Raw genomic sequence first — 8,246 nt, 5'->3', positions numbered from 1 at the left:
CGTGATTGATTCGTTTAAAGTCCTTATTAGAAGTTCGCTTAGCAATAACAAGATATAAGAGATAAGCAGGGAACGGATTTTATGGAAATTGCCTTTTTTTCTGCTAAAGAGATAGAGTATATTCGATTAAGAATGTCCACGATTTAGCTTTCCCTGATTCCATATATACACATTTGATGTTGCCTTTTTTAAGATATTTGCCTTTTTTTTGCCTTTTTAAGATATTTGCCTTTTTTTTGCCTTTTTTAAGATGTTTGCCTTTTTTTGCCTTTTCTACCTTTAAAAAAGTGATTATAGCATTTAAAATTTTTTTTTTTTTTTAAGATTAAAAAATATACACATGCCCATGCGGCGCAGGGACCTCTTGCCAAATTGGTGTTGAAAAAATTCAAAGCCGTTTTCTCAGCTAACGTAGGCTTGAAGACAATAAGGGGTGTGGATAAAATTGAAAAGGGCGAAGAAAACGCCCTTATTCCTGATAATATGAACGTTTCAAACGTTCCATATTTAAATTGAGCTCCACTTGTATCAACTTACGTCGAGCGCACATTTAGTACATTCAAGGCTTTTCTTCGCGAAAATCGAATGAAAATGCTGCCAGAAAACTTCAAAATGCATCTTGTGGTTCAATGTTACTACAACTATACAGATTAAAGTTTTATGAGTTAGAAACTCGAAAGGATAAAATAGTCAAAGATTCAAAGTACAAATTTTTCATATAATGAAACTAGTTCATAGTTTTTCTCTTTTTACATTTCTAAAAAAAATATATTTTTTGATTGTTCTTCGTATTTCTGTCTTTTTTTAGTGCCTTATTTTGCTTTTTTTGCAATACCTTTTTTTGTCTTTTCCTGCCTTTTTCGCTATTTTGTTTTGCCTTTTTTGCCTTTTTTGCAACACCTAGTGCCTTTTCCTGCCTTTTTCGCTATTTTATTTTGCCTTTTCCAGCCTATTTCGTTACTTTATTTTGCCTTTTTTATAAATCCTAAAAATCCGTTCCCTGGAGATAAGCCTTAACTTAAACACACAAATAACAGCATCACATAAAACCATAGCAGGGCTACAATGTTTCTGCACTTATTTGCTAAGAGCTGCAATACTTTCTATGCTTTTCACGTCTGTCACTTTGATTGCATTTGTTTTCGGTTGAGCTCTAACAAATACATGGCCACGAATCGAGAATGCAGATGTTAACCGTCTTTGCTTAGCTGAGTAGCAAAGCAGAGAACGTAAATTTATAGAGAAGGTCCAAGAACGAATCAGCGTGGAAACTGTCAAATACCAACAAAACTGGCGAAGCGCATTTTAAGAGCGGCAAGCCAGAGACAATTGAATTTTAACAGAGCCCAGCCAGAGGCAAAATAAATTTAACAGAAATTGTCTCATCAAAGCAAATGCATGTTTTCTTGTTAGACAGCGAAATGCTGATGGTTTTTTACGTTTTTACAACGCTTTTATTGTTCTTTAAATTGGTTAATTATTTAAAATAAATGCATGCATAGGTCGAAATATGTAATATGTACATACATATTGTGTACATGCATATGTATGCGAGAGATACAATTTTGTGAATCTAAAATTTGAAAGTTATGCAAATATGTAGTATGCTATTGGCAAATTTGTTGGTGATTTGCCGTCGGCATTTGGGTTGAAAAAATCGACTTTTACTTTTTTACCGATTCATATGGTAGATGCTACGCTATTTTCAACGCAACAAACCGCAGTTTTCTAGCTGCCTTAGTTTTTCCCCAAATTCACTTTGAAGATGGACACATTGACTAAAAAACGCAAATGCTCACTGTTTGGTGATTTGATGTCGGCATTAAAAGCGAAGAAAATCGGTTTTTATATTTTTAACGATTCTAATGGTAGTTAATAGGTATGCTATTCTCAATTCAACAAACTGCAGTTTTCTAGCTGCCTTAGTTTTCTCACAAATCCACTTCAAAGATGGATACATTCACAAAAAAAGTACAAATGCATTGATTGCACTGCACGTGTTAACTTCAAAGTTGTTTTTGTCGAAGTTATTTATATTGAGAAAATATGTTGCATTATCATTTTTCACTGTTTTCATAGTAAAAATAAAGTCGACACTAAAGTTAGTTACAGTTTTTACAGTGAAAAAAAAGATGCAACTAACTTTCTTCTTATTTGGGACTAACTTTAACTTACGAGTCGACTTTATTTGGTCTACGAATATGCCCCAATAGTTTTGGAGTCAAATGAAAATGCATTTCCCCATGCATACGTATGTACATACGTACTCCATTAGCTGATAACGTTTTTACATGCATACATATATATGTATGTACTCACGGCAGCATACATACCCTGCAGTAAAATTTAGAGACAGTCTCTTAAAGCGCTAGTTCCGCCCTACACATTTCAGAACTAGTGCAAAACGGCTGCATATGCGGGCAGTTGAAACTCTCTGTGCGTTAGTTGCGCTCTGTTGAGAAGTAAATGCACAAATTCTCACTTTTCGTACAATACGAAAGTAGCTCAGCGGGAAGACCTCCGACTCTAACATCGTTGGTCACGAGTTCAAATCGCGGTGGAGGCAGTTGTGATTTTCAGATTTAAGAAATTTAAATTGTTGAGTGCCGCTTAAAAATTGAGGAGAAAGGGATCAAATTTAATATAAACAAAATAAAAAAAAAATAAATAAAAATTTAATAAAATGCAATCTGTAAAAGAACAGAAAAAACAAAAAATATCAAAAAACCGAATAATCAAAATTTTTTAAATAAAAAACTTATTATCGCAGATCTGTCCAAAATGGAACCAGTTCAGAATAGAAGAATAATCCAATAATCGAGTTTTAAAATTTTTTCCCATAAAAAAAACTTACTGCCCTGTCCTAAATGGAACCAGTTTAGAACTAGTTCGAGAGTTCTGCAGAGGGGGGCAATTTCCACTTCGTAGGACATCGCCATGTAAAAAGGGTTGAAAGCATTGCGTTGGGATAGATCGAGAACCAGTACCGCCTCCTAAAGAGCTAGTTCTGCGCTAGTCTTGAACTAGCGCGATTTACTGCAGGGTACATATGCACATAATTACACGCATACTCAAATACAACAATAACTATTTCTTTCATAAACGCATGCGCGTATTTCTCAAGGCCAAGTAAATTCATTCATAAAAATAACCGCAGCACATCTCCGCGCAAATTCATCACCTACAAGCTCAACTTTTTCAATCCAACACAAAAATTCTAAAATCTTAAAATGAAGAAATCTCGGCCAGCCAAGTGAAAAGTGGCAACTATTTCTCCATATCCAGTAAAATAAGTTATCTCGAATTTTGGAAATTTTTGGTAATTTTTGGCAAAACAATCTATTTCTATGTTCCATATCAATATTTCAATCATTAACTACTTTTTGAGATGTAATTTTAATAAACATTAAATTAAAATGTACGTTTTCTGCAGGAAAATACATAGATTTTTTTAAATAAAATCAAAACTTCTAAAATCACTAAAATATGTGGTTTTATCGGAAGTTCACAGATGTAACGTGGCAACTTAGCTCGTTTTCATATTTATCGGTCCGAAATTGTAAAATTGTTGTCCATGACGCGCCACAATTTTTGTACAGGTGGGTCAATGTGCCTTGAACAAAATTTATATATATGCAAAAAAATTATTTTATTTATTTTTTAATATTAAAATTTTCTATACTTCAAATCGTTTATAAAAATATATTTACATATATGCACGGACGATTTTTAATATTTTTCAACCGTAAGCAAATCTTCAGTACCAAAAAAGATTCAAACACATCAAAGTACAAGCAATGCAATGTCCAAGCTAGTGGTACTCCACTGTACATGTGTATATGAATGTATGCATGTATGCGTGTAAAAAATGTCAATTCCAGTTTGTGTTTAACCCATTTTAGCGGACATAGTTTTTTTTGGGTTCAGCTGGTACCAACTGTTAATGAAGCACAATTTTTATGGTTAATCTTGATGAAAGTTACATGTATCGTCGAGAACATAGTTACATGCGGAATTTTAAATTAATTAATATTATTCTCCATACAAAATGTACAAGTATTGCCATATTCAATGCAAAGTTATGCGAAAATCTAAATATTTCATATTTTCATGGAAGCGGCGAGGGGAAGACGAAAGCAGAACAATCGTCTTTTTAGATCAGTGCCAGCCAAACACTTTCCTGGGAAACGGCCTTTCACATGTACACAATCGGCTTCTTACACGTACACAATCCGAACGTCAACAGAAAGAGTAGAAGAGCAACAAATTTTATTTAGTTGCATGCAAACAATAGCACAGTATACCAGTAGAAAGGTTATTGTTGTTGTGGCTGTTAATTTGGTCCCCATAAAGGACTTGAGGGTTGCGAGCAACCGTTTTGCCGTATTCAGGGTGCTGTGCAGCAAAATAATGTGGTGAAAAATTTTAACATCGGTTAAATGGCGAGAGAAATATTGTTGTGCGCTTTATAAGTAAATATGACCGTAACAAAATGTTTTATACTTCAATACAACTAATTAGCGCTATTTTTACAATTCGAAGTGATCTTAAAAATATTTGTAATTAAATATGTACTTTATGCGTTCAATGGAAATTATGTTATATGCAAAAATATATTCCGATTTTTTTCAAATACCTGGTGTAAAATGTTTTATATATTGGTAATTTTAATAACAATAGTTATTACTTTCATCTACATTGCTTTAAATGTATGTTTTCACGAGTAGTTGCAGTTTTCTTCAATTGTCTCTGGCAGACTATGCACTGTAAAACTAAATAATTTCACAATTTCTACCCTACTATTGGTTTATATTTTAATACAAAGTAATCAATTACTGAAAAATATATATACTCCGATCAAACTATAGTACTGAATGCTTGTCAAACAATTAATTAAATCAAATGGACGCACTCGGAGCGAGTTTTGGAACACGAAAAAAATATTATGCTTATTAAGACTAAATAATTTCTAACTTTCTCCCATATTTTACGTTTATATTTTAATGTAGGATGATTAATTACTGAAGAATATATAAATTCTGATCAAACTTCACTACTGAATGCTTGACAAACAATATTCAAATCAAAACTTCAATAGTGAACGCGCTTAGGGCGAGTTTTGGTACATGGTGTAAAATATTATGCATATAAAGAGTAAATAATTTCTATTATAAGCTTATGTTTTGATATAATATGATTTATTACTGAAGAATATTTTAACTCCGATCAAGCTAAAGTAATAAATGCTTGACAAACAACTATTTAAATCAATAGATCAACAGTGAACGCGCTCGGAGCGAATTTTGGAACACTTCCTAAAATATTTACAGAAGCAGCAAATGCAACTCTGGGTTGTAGCTGAATATCAAATAATTATGCAAATTTGTGCGCGCATAGTGTTTTTTCCAGAAAATTTTCGAAGTTTTCGTAAAATATTGAGTTTTGTGAAATAATATATATGTAAATCTTGCATTAGCGAAATATTGACTTTCTTTTTAAATAAGATTTAGACATTTTGTATTTGCAATACACATGAGTCGTGTGCTAGAAGAGGTTTTACAAATATCGGCCTCGTGGAGATTTGGAAATTTCTGGCCAAACAACAAACAACCAACAAGTAAGTACAATATGTAAATTTATTATTGCGTTCACTTTTTTAATTATTGTGTATTTACATACATATGTACGTATTTGTAGAAAAAATGCCGAAAAGATGTGTATGCAGATGTGCAGAAGTAAGCTCCCTCTAAAAGTTTCCTTTGGCCTCGGATGTATCAAGGTATGATGTTTATTTAATTTTATTTTTTATTAAAATTAGTTAAACTGAATGCTGGATAAGCGATAGCCATCGTCTGGATTTAGTTTTTGTACTTTAAAGAGATATAGGGTACTCTCGCATTTACTTGTACATTTGTTATGTTAAAATCCAGCCAGACGGACTAGTCTTGCAGTTTTATCGCTTATCCAGTTAATAAAGTTTGACCATAATTTCATTGTAGTGTGTATATGGTATAGCAAATCTGCTATAATGTAGCACACATTGCGTTTCAATGTTTTTTTTATTTGTGAAAACTTTAATCATCGGCAGGCTTATTGACCAAGAATGATACGGGAAGTAAATGATCGAAAATTTTCACATCAAACCGGTTTCGTGGACCTATATTTAATTAATAATTTTAACATCGCGCCTTTATTGTATTTTTAATAGCTTTAACCTTTTAATAAGATAGCTAAGATGGTACGTGCTGTTAATTCCTCTTTGTATCTAATTAATTTTAATTAGTATGCGTGGAGTTAAATTTAGTGTAAAAGCAGCAAAATATATTATTATGTACTTCGGTTTTCAGCTGCTTACTAGTAATAAGTCGTAGATTTAAGTTTTTTTTAAGTTACAGTGTTTAAGTATAAAATCGGTATTTTCATATACATGCATGTATGCATGTACTTAGGTTTTCAGCTACCTTCTAGTAATTAGGCTTATGGCCTTATTCACAAAAAAATAAAGTAGGTTTAAAGAGTTTTATAAATTGACGTTTTCATGTATTTTTCAATTTATAAACATATTTTAAAGAAACTTAATTTTTTATGAATAATGCCATAAGACGTTAAACATAAAATTACATAACAAACTACAATTAGTAAGAAAATAAACATAATTATGTACTAATAATAGTTAACTAAACTAATGTTACCAAGGTTAAGAATGTATTCAATAAAGTGTTAAAAACATTAAAATACTTTAACGAGTATCAGAACGTTGGCAACAACGATTTATAAAAGAAAAGGTTGGTAAAGAATTTTTTTCAAATGGTATCGGTATATTGTTTCGCTCATCACATTTTTATTTAAATCATAGTTTGGTTATTTAAATCGTAATTATTTTTATTTAAAGTATCATTTGTTTTTATTTAAATAATGGTTTTTTTTCAAATCCAAATTTATTTCTTAGCTTTTTGCTGAATTTCCACTAGCCATTAATTGCCGAAAATTGTAGTGACAAAGTTGAAATAGTAGTAATTAAATTAATTTCCACGTGGCATTTTTAAATGCCTCCAATTTTTTTTCATTTCAATGCCTTGTGGAAATTCGACATTAGAGTTTGGCATTTGGCATATCAATATTTTTATTTCATTTCATATTTTTTATTTATTTTATTTTATTTATTTGCATTTTTTATAATTTTTATTATTTTCATTTCACAAATTTTTATAGACATATATAATTAAGATCAAGAGACTAACTGCTTTTAATTATTTAATAGGGGCTTGGAATGGATGAGGCTCCTTGGAGTGGACGTTAACACAAAGGCCAAGGAGCTGTATGCGTGCCAGAAGCATTTTTCTCCGAAATATCGGAATGTCAGAAAACTATCAAAAGGGGCTATCCCCGATATGAATTTGCGCGCACCCACAGTAGGATTAGTGTTAGAAAGCTTGTCCCAATCAGATATAAGTGAACAAGTCACCCCAGTAGTTTTTTCAACCCGAATGGGAGAAGAGGAGGCTCTTCTACACCCTTTTCGTGAACATCCAACTTGTTCTTCTTTAGGAAATTCAACGTTTGGGGTAGTTAGCCAAGGGACACAAACAGAGGGACATCTTAGCGAAGAGTCTCCTAGGAAGCGCAAATATAAGGAAGAGATAGAAGTCTTAAAACAAAGGCTAGTTGAAAAGGAAGTACAAATTTCAAATTTGATGACCCAAAGGCCCTACACACGCATTGATTTATCGGCGAACCAGTTGGTCAATTGCTGGAAGTTGGTTGTAAATAAGCCGAACATCGAAGAAAAACATCGAAGCAAAAAATCGATGTCGATAAAACATCGGGTAGCAAAAATCGATGTTCAAAACACTCGATGTTGTCTCAAAACATCGATGTTTTACAAACATCGATGTCGATGTCGCAGCCCTAGGTTGATGACGCGTTATTGTTGAATAAAGTAGGTACACTCAGCAGAATGAATGAATATTCATTCAAAAATTTTATAACACAATTTTTCATACATATACCCTTAGAAATAGGTATGCATATGGTACCAAGTCGTGCTTTTTCTTCATATTAAAAGAACTTTGTGAATTATGTATTTTTTTTTTTTACCAGACTAGTCCTCAATTAAAACATACAATGTTTTGTTATTTATCTTTTGGTTTAATCGTTATTTTAAATTGTTCTTAAATGTCAAGTTTTACCTAATTTTAAAATAAATATATATTAGATATATATATTTTTATTTTATTTCTACTTGA

At 31.9% G+C, this 8,246-nt stretch overlaps 1 long non-coding RNA gene across 1 annotated transcript; it reads left to right on the top strand.

Moving 5' to 3' along the window:
- Positions 1-5,433: 5,433 nt before the first annotated feature.
- LOC118750525 lies at positions 5,434-6,737 on the top strand. Its single transcript, XR_004994409.1, has 3 exons — positions 5,434-5,617; positions 5,698-5,779; positions 6,089-6,737. It is a non-coding gene; the product is annotated as an uncharacterized LOC118750525 (long non-coding RNA).
- The last annotated feature ends 1,509 nt before the right edge of the window (positions 6,738-8,246 follow it).

Source organism: Rhagoletis pomonella, unplaced genomic scaffold (genome assembly GCF_013731165.1).
Source record: "Rhagoletis pomonella isolate Grant_MI unplaced genomic scaffold, Rhpom_1.0 Rhpom_scaffold_00286, whole genome shotgun sequence".
In the NCBI taxonomy this organism is placed as follows: domain Eukaryota; kingdom Metazoa; phylum Arthropoda; class Insecta; order Diptera; family Tephritidae; genus Rhagoletis; species Rhagoletis pomonella.
The sequence above is the reverse complement of the archived record's forward strand: the minus strand, read 5'-3'. Positions and strand labels throughout refer to the sequence as shown.